Raw genomic sequence first — 12,828 nt, forward strand, 5'->3', positions numbered from 1 at the left:
GATCCATGTTTCTGTTTAGAACTGATTTCCTCAATATTAGGGGCCATTCGGAATATTCAATGTTTTAAAATTTCGATCTTTTTTCCAAATTGTGGGTGGGTGGGTCAAGCTAAATAATTGAAAATCGAAATTCACTTTCCATGGAAAAAGATAAAAAAAAGAAAAAGAAAGATAGATCTTTTGACTTGCCTGAACTACGCGCAAGCTTTCTGATATCGCGATGCGTGTTTCTTTTCCAACTTCGTCCCCTGTATGTACTGTACATGTATGTCATGTACGTGTATATAAACCCACTGTGGCATGAGAGGGTGGTGGTTTTTCATTATACTAGCGAATGTTTTTCTCAGCTACCTCACGTTACAGGCACAACCTCGTATGTCATGTCATCCACCTCGATCATCCAGAAAACGACAAAACCACGGTCATCTTTGTGGCTTCCAAAACTGCAACCTGTCATTCCCAACAGCATATCAGCTGGCAAAACACAAGAAAACTGAAGGTCACCAGTGCAAAAGAGGAAGACCGACAACTTCAAGCCGTCACTGAAATAGAAACACATGTACATGGGTATACATGTTCATGTTCAAGTACATGTATATGTACATAAGTATGCAAGTGCATGTACATGTACATGTTCAGTTTTTTATTAATCGAAATTAGGGGTGGGTGGGTGGGTAAAAATAATTGGGAAAAAAAGTCGAAATTTTAAAACGTTGAAAATTCTGAATGGCCCCTTAGAGTGTATTTTTTTTGTCAACCCGTCATATGTGCCAAATAGCCTTCATGTGAATTATTGTGGAGGATGCAAGGGCTACATGCAAATCATCAACATTCCAAATTAATCCATAATGGAGTGGATTTTTTGTTATCTCTGAAAAAGTTTCAGCGTACAGTGTACATTGCACATTGTATGTTAAAATAAAAACAAAAGAAGTTGTCAAGTACATGTACATGTACCTTCATGGCTGTTCTACTCTAAGTGGACATTATACAATTGGATTATCAGTGTTATGTTTCACATGATTGTGCTTAAATGCTATAAATACAGACAAAAGCATCAATATTCAAAATCTGATTTTCTTTCAAACTTTTCCAGGAATGATGGTGAACCCTTGTATAATAGACAGTTACCCTTGTCCAAAATCATCATGACAACCTTTGGTGACGTCATCATGACGTGGCATATCAAATTACAGGCATTTTAAGGTCAAAATTTGCCAAAATACTTTAAGATTTTATAACCGAACTGAATTGAGTACATGTTCAGTTTTGTGAGGTGGTAGTATGTGTTTTTGTCCCGCCAGTGAAGCCGAAGGGGCATACTGTTTCTGCCTTGGCTGTCCATGTGTGTGTGTTTGTGACTGGGGGCGGGCCGCCACTGCGTTATGGGGAAGTTGCTTATTGTTAAGGAAATTAAGACTGAGTTATGGGGACTTTCTGCTGATCCTAGAATATTGTTTTCTCGGGATATACAATGTACTGCATTCACTGAGCTGAAACTGCATCAGGTTAGTTGTTCAGCACCCATCTTTAAATTTTGAGCACTTCTGTTGCTTCAAACAAACACAATGCACAAATTACAAATGATTGACACTACCTATAATTCCTGAGATATGGTAATTAGGGTTGACAGTTAACACTTGCATGACCTTGACATCCTAAGAGGCACATTTTTAGACCAATAGAATTCTAGGTGCAAAGAACAAGAACTATGTACTTATTACATTGTAGAGATATGGTGGCCTCAAAATTGCCTCATTAAAAATACTCATGACAACATAAAATGAGAACAATAAACTGCACGGTAATAACAGAGCAACATATTTTTTTTCAAATGTTGCATCATAAAAATATAAGGTATCAAACCCAGTCCTTCATTTAAAGAAAATCCAGGAGAGCTATAAATCGCTCTCCTCAAATATTTGAGGAGAGCAAATCGCTCTCCTTAAAATATGCAGATAAACAGCGGTAAAACGACGGGTAACCATTGTTTTTGTTTTATTTTGAATATAAGGATTTATTCAAGGGGCTGCATTATTATTGTTTTTTGCATAATAACATATGCTCAAGTTACGTTACTTTTTTCGTTATTGTAACTGTTAGACAAGGTAAAATTTATTTTTAAAAACTAACTAAATGGAGATTAATAAAAGGTTTGACTACTGCTTAGGCTTTTATTTTTTAATACAGTTGTCAATTGGTTCATCACTGGATTATACTTGGAAAATGGAGAGTTAATAAACGGCACATAAAGCAACTGAATATTGGCTTTCAGATTCTTTAAAATTATATGAAATTTTCAGCCTGAACTATTTCAATTGCTCTACGAAAGCTATACAAAAAGGGCCTCAAAATGACACAAACTTGCCTTAAGTTTTATCGAAAATATCTGCCGTCGATAATCTTAAAAATATTGGAAAATGCAGGTCAAGTATGCCATATACACAATCAGTGTTCTAGCCAGGGTGAAATTATAGCGTAGAGGTAATTTTGGTTCGGCGACTTATGCGAGCGCGGAGCGCGAAGCCCTTACGGCGTGGGGTCGGGGGCCCGCTTAAGGGCCCCGAAAATTTTGAACTCTAGATGCTCTGTGGTGCAATCTGAGGCGATTCCCTGCCACTTTCCCCTGATTTTTTTTTTAGCAGAAGTGTTTAAAATTATAAGAAATTTTGTTTTATTTGTTTCAATGATTAATACTCTTGCTCCTGTAAAGTTTCTTCTGTTTTCAAATTTTAGATTACGTTTACAATGTATAAGTTGTTCCAAGATCGATGCTTTCTGATGTTTAACCATTTTTAGTAGTTCCTCAATGTTTTATAAAAAAAATGGGATTTACTTTGTCAATATTAAGTGTGAGAACAAATCGCATGAACATTTCATATTTCAAGAAGCCTTGTGTTGTGTAGCGCTGCCGTAGTAGCAGTAGTTCTGATTTTAAATTTGTAAATAAAACCATCCGGTCGGCAGGGAGAGAAATTGTAAAACCATGGAGGTCTCAGACATAAAAAGTCGTCGGCGATTGCAATTTCAATATGCTACAACACAATGTGAAGGAGAAATCTCATTTTTGTTATGTTAAAAAATATAATTGTAGATAATGACGATGAGAAATAATCACCGGGAATTGCTTCCTATACCGGCCGCGGCCGGCCCCGGCCCCGGCCGGCCCCGGCGTGCGGGCGCGGCGCGGGCCAGCCCACACCGGCTACGCCGACGAACTACGAGACCAAATTTCCCTCAGCATTTGAGAAAGCCACGCATTCGTGGAGCGCTAAAAAACTTGTTTTGTTGCAATACTTGCTGATTGATTTTGTCCTAAGAACAAACAGATCCGTTTTTACTACCAAACTTATTGAACTGTTATTATCAGCAACGAGTAGTGTAGTCAAAAATCCAAATTTTCGACAGCGACATTCTTCGAGAAGAATTCTTCACGTGCGGCCATCTTTGGGGACGGATCCATTGATATCGTAGGGGTGCTTAACCTTTCTTTGGACATCGTTTCTCGAATAAATCCTTTACGAAAATTATGTTCCGACGTTGAAGGACTTATTTTCAAACAGTTATATGTTTCGGACTTGATAAAAAGTATTATTTATAATTTTAAAACAGTTGAAATGCTTGTAAATATTGACCTTAGGAAAGCACACCCGATAGCGCAAAATGGTGTGGTCCACGTCCGTCCGTACGGAGCGCTGTATCTACGCAGCACAAAACAGCACGTGCTTATTGCTATCATAGCGAATGCGTGTGGCGCAGCATCACGGTAGGGGTATCGTACGGGGTACGTGCGGTGGGATCGTTGTTTATTTTTCGCTGTGTCGTACGGCCAGTGCGCAATGCTCAAAGTCGCTGTGCTTGTATACGAACAAACGGCAGATATTTTTTTTTCGCAACCAAAATTTATAGCGTAGCGGTAGCGTAGCGGCGCGATTTAAGCATAGCGCTTATTTCCGAAAGCGTAGCGGGTGCTAGCGCTATTTGATGCTTGGCTAGAACACTGTACACAATGCTAGTCACGACGAGAAACTGGCTAACAACGTCTGAACTTCGCACTAGTACGAGCGTTTGTAATGCACTGTGTCTGGTGGCCCGGCAATGAGACTCGTTTTACAGTATAGGATTTCGGTGAAACGAGCTGCATCATTTCACTTCACATACCAGTAAAACTTCCTCAAAATAAATTCATGAACATTGGAAATACATACACAGACAAGAGAGATCAAGTTCTGTGAATAAGCTTGCATAGATCGGCCTTCTCAATCGTTGTTTTCTTGGCATTTTTACGATGTCTATTCCGTCCGGCGTGCACGCAAAAGACTGTACGGCAGTGCATTGCACCGTGCGCGACTATTACATTGACTGGTTACCGCATTTTCATCATGCCTTCATTGGGACTTAGTGCGTGGCGCAGCGGGAACCAGTCATTGCTGCACTCGCACGTACGGGCCCACATGTCTTTAAATAGAGATCAGTGGTTTTCATGCAGCTCTATGTGATATGCAGATTGTGCACGCACAGTATACAACCGCTGTACACACACGATCTTATACAGTACGTACGAGCTCGGTGTTCGTTCATTTTTAGCGATGTCCAGAGGCATATTAACGTGAGTTTGGGCATTATACCAACGAAAAATACGTGTAGCTTAAGACTTAAAATCCTTCGCGTTTTTATCACTTCTTATTTTTAAACTTCCCGTGTTTGACGAGCCCTCTTTTGGATTTCTGAGGAGCGCTATTTTTGGCGCTCCTTCGAGACAGTCGAGGAGCGCAGTAGGAGCGCCTGCGCGATCGCGCTCCTTAAAATTGAAGGACTGCAAACCCATGACATATGATAATTTTGGTCTAAAATTAACACTTCCGGTGACACCTGAAGTAAAGGTCACATGACCTTGACATCAGTTTTCATCTACATTGTATTTTTATAAAACTTCCCTGTCTATATAAACATACCAAGTTTGAGATCAATCGGTCCAATAGTTCTACATGTATAGTTATGAGACTGTGAAAACTGAACATTTTAATTGGTGTCACCTGATCCCTGATGAAGTCACCAAGACGAAAAGTTTTGGCATACATCTTCAGATGATGGTCAATGACTATGCCAAATTTAAAATTGATCGGATTTAAAATAATTCCCAAAGTGGCTTGTAGAATAAAAACGTGTACAAAACCTATGGGAAAAAGTGGAAAAAGAACTAAAGGTCTATGTCTGTTTGCAACAGAACATAGGGCTTTTCCGCATTATGTTTTTTTAAAATTGAGGTCATGTTTTTCTGTTTTGTGCAAAACTGTGTGCATTTATGTTTTGTCTAACAAATCTCATTCAAAAGAAAATTTGATTTTGGCATATTGCATTTGTGAGATATGGCAAAAGTGTAATATAAAATATCACAAGATGACATCATGATGACGTCAGCTCAATATTTATTTGTAACACATCCCGCCCTGCCCCCAAACCAAGTTTCAACCCAATCTAAATTACTGTTGATGAGATATAGGGTCTTAAAATATACAAACGATGACGCCACATGTCTAATGATGACGTCATTGTAACAATACTTGGCAGTGCTCATTATTTTATTGTGGTTTTAGTCTTTACCAAGTTTGAAAACAATCGGATTAATGAAAGTGTTAAATTTTGTAAGGAGAATAAAATTGGCAATATTAAAAAAAATCGTAAAAAATCTACTGATGACGTCATTGTGACGTCATTTAAGATGTTGTGTACTAGTGTTATTATCTACCCACCCACCAAGTTTCATGACGATCGGACATTATCTTATATGTGTTTCAAAAAAGCGCACGTTTGATGACGTCATCATGACGTCACACATTTTTCAAAATTTTGTACATATAGGCCTACCTATTGCCTAACAAACCTAATACAAAAAGAATTTTAAATTTAACATACCGGTATTGGGTTCGTGATATATGGCTTAAAGGTCCAAAACTTCAAAAATCTATATAAAATCACACGATGACGATGATGTCACCTCAATATTTATTGTAACACATCCCAGCCTACCCCATACCAAGTTTCAACCCAATCTGACGTACTGTTCATGAGATATAGGGGCTTAAATTATACAAGTTAACGATGATGTCACATGTCTAATGATGACGTCATCGTAACAATACTTTAAAGTGCTCATTATTTTAATGTGGTTTAGTCTGTACCAAGTTTGAAAACAATCGGATTAATAAAAGTTGTAAGCAGAATAAAATTGGCAATATTGAATTTTTTTTTAAAAATCGACCGATGACGTCATCGTGACGTCATTCAAGATTTTGTGTACTAGTGTTATTATCTACCCACCCACCAAGTTTCATGACGATCGGACATTCCCTTATATGTGTTTCAAAAAATCACATTTTTGCTGACGTCATCATGACGTCACGCATTTTTCCAAATTTTGTGCATAATCTATTGCCCAGCGAACCTAATACAAAAAGAATTTTGAATTTATCATATTGCATTAGTGAGATATGGCAAAAGTCTTCAAAAATTCAAAATTAAATATAAAACCACATGATGACGTCATGATGACGTACGTCATCTCAAATTTTATCTATAACACTTTCCGGTCTAACCACATGCTGAGTTTCAAGCCAATCGGACATACCGTTCTGTAGAAGGGCTTTGAAATATGCAACTTTGCGATGACGTCACATGACCCATGATGACGTCATCATGACGTCGCTTGTCCGCATACATCTATGCTGTATGGACTATGCCTATGAAAACTTTGAACGATATGCAACAAAGTTTAATGGCAAAAGTGGCGTGTAGAATAAACGTGTACAAAGTCTATGGGCTTTTGGGAAAAAAAGAAGAAGAGGAAGAAGAAGAAGAAAGAAAAAAAATCAGAACAAACAGAAAGGCTTTTCCGCAACAATGCGGAAAAGCCAACAAGACATGTTGATTGTCTACGGACAATGCAACTGGCTTTTCTGCCTTTCCAGACGTTTCAAGTTTATCTTTGTGTGTCCATGCAGAATCGTGTTTTAATAATGTTCAGTTTCATGCATAAATATCTGTGACTTAATGATCATTCAGCGTTCTCCAACTTTGAAAATTAAAGGTCGGTGCGCGGGGTGGGGCGCTATAGGGGCGTTCTGTGCAGTCATAGATTTCTATAAGCTAGAAGCGCTGTTTGCAGATGAACATGCAATTTATGTATGAACAAGCTGATTTACCCGATCATAGATCAGGTAGGGCTTAGTGTTGGGGATAAAAATGTGGGGAGTTAAATGTTAATGGGGGATATAGTTGAGGAGACATGCAGTTATAGAAAAGCAATTTCTGTGGTGTGATCTGAGGCAATATCTGACCACTAAAACCAATTTGAGCAAAAGATCATCTTTGAAAGTTTGGAGTAGTTGAATCAGCTACATGTATTCTAAGCAATATAGAATCATTATTGTAGGCTACAATTTTTATTCTGAAAGAAAAAGTGTTCCTGCATGGCATTACGCCTGAGGACAGACAACAAAAGGAGCACAAAGGGGCCATTGATCCTCGAAGGAAGGTGCCTATTGTCCTCGAACGCAGGTTTGTGTGCTTAGTCTATGGGAGAGTGTTATATTACAGGGACAAAGGAAAACACAAAGCCAATCCTCGGAAGCATAGCAAAAAACGACTGCGTGTGTGTGTGTGTGTGGGGGGGGGGGGACCAAACAATGTCCCCCGTTTTAAAATGGGGGGGGGGGGGGGGGTTTACGCACATGATAATTATGTGTCATGGCAACTGTCTGTAAATGTTCCCGTTGGTCTGTTAAATTGGCATTTTGTGAGGCAGTCGCATTTGGAAAACGTAGTAAAAAGGTTACTAGAGTACACAGGCGAAGGCTGATTGTACAGTTTTGACAATAAATCATAATGCAATGAAACGTGAAGGTGTCATTTGAAATGAAAATGTTGAGTGTTACCATAAAATTACAAACAGTCTGAGTCATGGAGGAAGGTCATAATTAAGTTTCAGTATTGGACTCTTCAACAAACGTAAACTTGAACTTCTTACTATTTGCGAGACCGTCTGCGAGGAAAAAGTCGATTCAATTTTTATTCATGTTGGTTCAACCATCTATACAAGAGAAAGTTTTACTCGGCCTCCGAGAAATGTTTGCTCCTGAAAGGATCCGAGACCGCGGTCTCCCGCAATGCCAAAAATGCCAAAAATGTGGAAAAAATGTGGAGGGTGTCTTCCGCCGGGTCTGACACTTTTTCGTCGATTTTTTTGTGACTGCGTTTAAGATCGCGATATTTGAAGCAATGCATCGATCCTTCGTTGATCCCAAACAGGCCCCCGAAATTATAACGCGACACTGAATTATACGTGGCGGGCAGCGAACTCACAACGCTCAGCCTTGGTGGAAGCACGGAGCTATAAACACATGATGGACATGATGGAAGCAACGGAGCACTATATCACGTCACATGCTTGCGCTTCAAATAGCGAGCACCGTAGACCCAACCTCGTTTCCAGGGTGTGGAGCAGGCTGCAGTATGCGTTGCCATCGACGGTTTTACGCATAGCCCGGAAGTACTACGCAGTGTAGACTTTCGATTGGTCAGACTGCGGCAAGGCATACTAATGTGTAGTCCTTCTGGGTATTCGTTGCACTCGGCGCAGGGGCGGCAAGCAAAGCACAGGAAAGAATAGGGACACTTGGTGGCCACGCACCATGGAGAAAAAATATTTTGCCAAGGTCACCCCATATTACCGTTTGGTGAACACTTTTGCCGAACGGCCGAGTAGAACACGTAAACAAAACCCCTACGTTGTAGCCGCTGACCTCGCACATTCTAGACTCGCAGAAAAGCCAGCACAGGGGGCAGCAAGGCAGTCAACGTGAAAGTGCACACGACGGCAAATTCCTGCGCAAAACGCAGTCATGAAAAATCGACGAAACGGATCACCGGTTAGTACCGGAAAATTAGGACGACCCAAAGTGTCCGACCCGGCGGGAGACACCCTCCGCATTTTTCCACGGACGTGGAGCGATTTTGGCGCCGTGGGAGCCCGCGGTCTCGGATCCTTTCAGGAGCAAACATCGTCTCGGAGGCGAGTAAAGTTCTCTCTTATATATATAGAAAACAGCAATTAGGCCATTTCTAAAACAGTAACACAGTTAAGTACAATACTGGCTCAGCATCATCTTTTTAATACATCAGTGACCAAGGACTCTGAGGCAGTTTGGCCTTGAGACTTTTGACCTGATTGATTTCTACAATGGGCAGGCTTGTCAGTTTGACAAGTGTTGCATTGCTTTTGGCAGTGTTTCTGGCAGTGTTTCTGGCAGTGTTTCTGGCCAAATTATACCCTGGAGGGTAAGGGTAGTCTCACTTGTTTGTCTTTTTTATCATTTTTTTCCTTTTTTTTTTTCAAAGCATGGCAGCAACTTTTGAAGCATCATCATACCCTTTCATTCAAAAAAATAAACAAAAATGTTACATACATTTGGAAGATCGTAAATTATCAGCTAAAATGTGTCAAATCTACCGGCAAAATATTAAAATGTCTGAAAAATCTTTAAAAAGATGGACTTTTTCTTTGAAAATTAAATAACATAATTTAACACATTGATGATGTTTATCACGAACTAAGCAGTAAATTTTTCCACATAGGCCTATCTCCTGTTAAGACTAGCCTTGCATTTGGTAAGTATTTAGCACAATTATTGAGGGCACCAAGGCCAGTACATGTAGGTAGGGCACCAAGGCCAAATAATTTCTGCAGAAGGGGCAGGGAGGCTGACTATAAAAAAAGAAAGATGATTATACAGGCGATCGTGTAGTTTAGGGCCCCTCTTTAGTTTCGATCAAATTGGAGTCAAGGGTGTTTGTTGTCATTAAAAAATTACCGTTTCAATCTTAATCAGACTTCTCTCAGTTCAAATGACACCTTTTTTACCCCTCAGCCGAGAGGCTCAAGGGGTATCGTATTGTCATCGCCTAGGGCGTCCGTCCGGGCAGCTTAAATTCCGGACGATAACTTGAGTTAGAAATGTTGTTTGGAATTGTAATTTTGGTAAGGGGTTGCCCTTAGGTGTAGGCAAGTTGGGGTTGGTTTTGGGGTTAAAAGGTCAAAGGTCAAGGTCACCATGGTGAGTTAAAGGTAAACAGTTTCCGGATGATAAGTTGAGCTAGAAATGAGATTTTTGTGTTAGGGGGTTGCCCTTGGGGGTAGGCAATTTGGGATTGGTTTTGGGGTCAAAAGGTCAAGGTCACCGTGGTGAGTTAAAGGTAAATGGTTTCCGGATGATAACTTGAGTTAGAAATGAGATTTTGGTCTCTTACCTTGGTAGGGGGTTACCCTTGGGAGTAGGCAAGTTGGGATTGGGTTTGGGGTCAAAGGGTCAAAGGTCAAGGTCACCGTGGTGAGTTAAAGTTAAATTGTTTCGGAATTATAACGAGTTAGAAATAAGATTTTTGAGTCAAATTTTCGTAGCGGGTTGCCCTTGGAAGTAGGCAAGTTGGGATTGGTTTTGGGGTCAAAAGGTCAAAGGTCACCGTGGTGATCAGTTAAAGGTAAAAGGTTTCGGGATGATAACTTGAGTTAGAAAATGAAATTTTGGTGTCTACATGTAACTTCGGTAGGGCTTTCCCGTTGGTACAGGCATGTTGGGATTGGTTCTGGGGTCAAAGGTCAAGGTCACCATGTTGAGTTTAAGGTAAATGGTTTCCGGATGATAACTTGACCCTGGCTGAGGGGTTTTAACAGCAACGCTGTTATTTTGTGTAATTTTGAACAGTTTCCTTGGGTACAAATTACGTTTTATGGAACACAGTTTTATGGGTGGTGCCGTGCCTGTGTGATCGACATCTTTGTTTTTGTTTTACGTTTTGTCGAAGTCATCGTCATTTTATTCCCAAATTTCCCTCATAAATTCAAAACCCTGCCCTGTGTTTACAAATTACCTGGCTGCATGTGTGAAAAACAACTGAAATCAAGGATTGTAGTGGTTTTAATAGTCTTATGAATGTTTTTGCAAAAAGATTACGGCAAGGCAAGGCAAAACTGGCCGTGAAGACGGGGATTTTTTTGTGGGGCACTTTGGCCAGTGAGAAGGCAATGAGGGCACTGGCTGTCGTGGCCGTTGTTCAATTCAAGCCCTGGACTATGTTCAAAAAGAATTTTGAGCCAACTAAACTCTGCTGTTAGACCCAATAAAGTCCTTCCATTGCATGAATCATCCAATCAGCTTGCAGGAGAATTCTCCGAGTTCTTCTGTGAAAAGATTGAATCTGTGAAAACTGAATTAGATAGCTTCATCGGAACTATTGTTCCTACTCATGACGCAAAAAGAGATGTTCACCAGTTCTGTACAGTGTTGGAGTACTCGTACTCGAACTCAAACTCGAGTACAACTCGAGTACCAATAAGTACTTGGCCCATACTTGATCATAAGTACTTGAAAAAAACAAGTACTCGGCACGTACTTGTAATTTTGTACTCGGACTCGTCCCTTAACTTGACAAATTGTACTCGGTGAACAGTCGATCCCAGTCGCGCAGTACTCGAAAGATAATTCAGATTTTTTCGATACAAATTTTTCGATACTAAACTTTGACCAAAAATTTCACAGAGTGTATATGAAAATGATGAAAGTATTGCACTGTATTCTTTATCAACTCTAAATCAAGTATTCGTGAATGGGTATTGGCAGCGCTCGCAGTATCACTTGTGCACATATTTTACTGTCCTATTCCTACTGAATACTACAAGAATATCAGTGAAATAAATCGCAACCTTCTTTCCATGGGCTGCATGTGCGTTCATCACACGCGGCATTTTCTAACTAACAAGGCGCGGAATGATCGTATCCGTGGGGAAGAGGTTGTGCTCATCACTCTTTGTTGGAAACGCGTCACATTCTCTGGCGCATGGCGGCGAGTTCGATCCAGACATAGACATGTCTTCTTTGTCAGAAATTATATCTTGGGGGTTTAGAGATCACAAGGAATATTTCGCTAACGGACAGAAGCAGCACAGCGCAGTATGCAAGTCATGTGGGCTGCGGATTTCGGAGAAGTCTGGAACAACTTGACCAAGCAAAAACGACACTTTTTAATATGTGTACGTGTTAATTTCTTGGAATACTGGGTAATTACTTTACATATCACATGTAAGTAACGGTGCTAATTTCCACAATGCTTTGGTTTAAAAATGCACTCGGGATGTACTCGATATCTTTGTACTCATACTCGGCCCGTACTCGGACTCTGAAAAACTCGAACTCGGATTGTTGGCCCAGGACTCGACTAAAAAGTACTCGGACTTGGCCTGTACTCGGCACTGTGTGTACTCGGAAAACTTGGTACTCGAGTTTTGGAACTCGACTACAACACTTGTTCTGTAATTTTCAGAGGTTGACACCCGACGCGATTTGCAAAATTATCAAGGACTCGAATTCAAAGTCTTGCCCTCTCGATCCCATTCCAACCTGGGTGCTGAAGTGGTGTTTAGATGAACTTCTACCGGCTGTTCTTGATATTGTGAACTTCTCCATCACATCTGGGGAAGTACCTGGTAGTTTCAAAGCAACCTAACTAACACCATTGATCAAGAAACCATCACTCGACCCTGATCGTCTGAAGAACTACAGACCAGTGTCAAACCTCTCTTACTTGTCTAAGATTACTGAGCGCTGTGTCGCTGCTCAGTTAACTAGACATCTTGACATGCATAACTTAACATGCCGAGAGACAGTCTGCCTATCGTAAACACCACTCTACAGAGACAGCTCTTGTACGTGTTTCGAACGACATTCTTCGAGCTGTGGATACACATGGGGAGGTTGTTCTTGTTCTGTTGGATTT

At 40.4% G+C, this 12,828-nt stretch overlaps 1 protein-coding gene across 2 annotated transcripts in view; it reads left to right on the plus strand.

The window, feature by feature from the left end:
* Positions 1–12,828, plus strand: part of LOC119729736 (proprotein convertase subtilisin/kexin type 5-like) — a 101,928-nt gene that overhangs the window by 6,892 nt on the left and 82,208 nt on the right. The window lies entirely within an intron of this gene.

The sequence above is a fragment of the Patiria miniata genome, unplaced genomic scaffold, assembly GCF_015706575.1.
Source record: "Patiria miniata isolate m_02_andy unplaced genomic scaffold, ASM1570657v1 HiC_scaffold_1, whole genome shotgun sequence".
NCBI lineage: Eukaryota > Metazoa > Echinodermata > Asteroidea > Valvatida > Asterinidae > Patiria > Patiria miniata.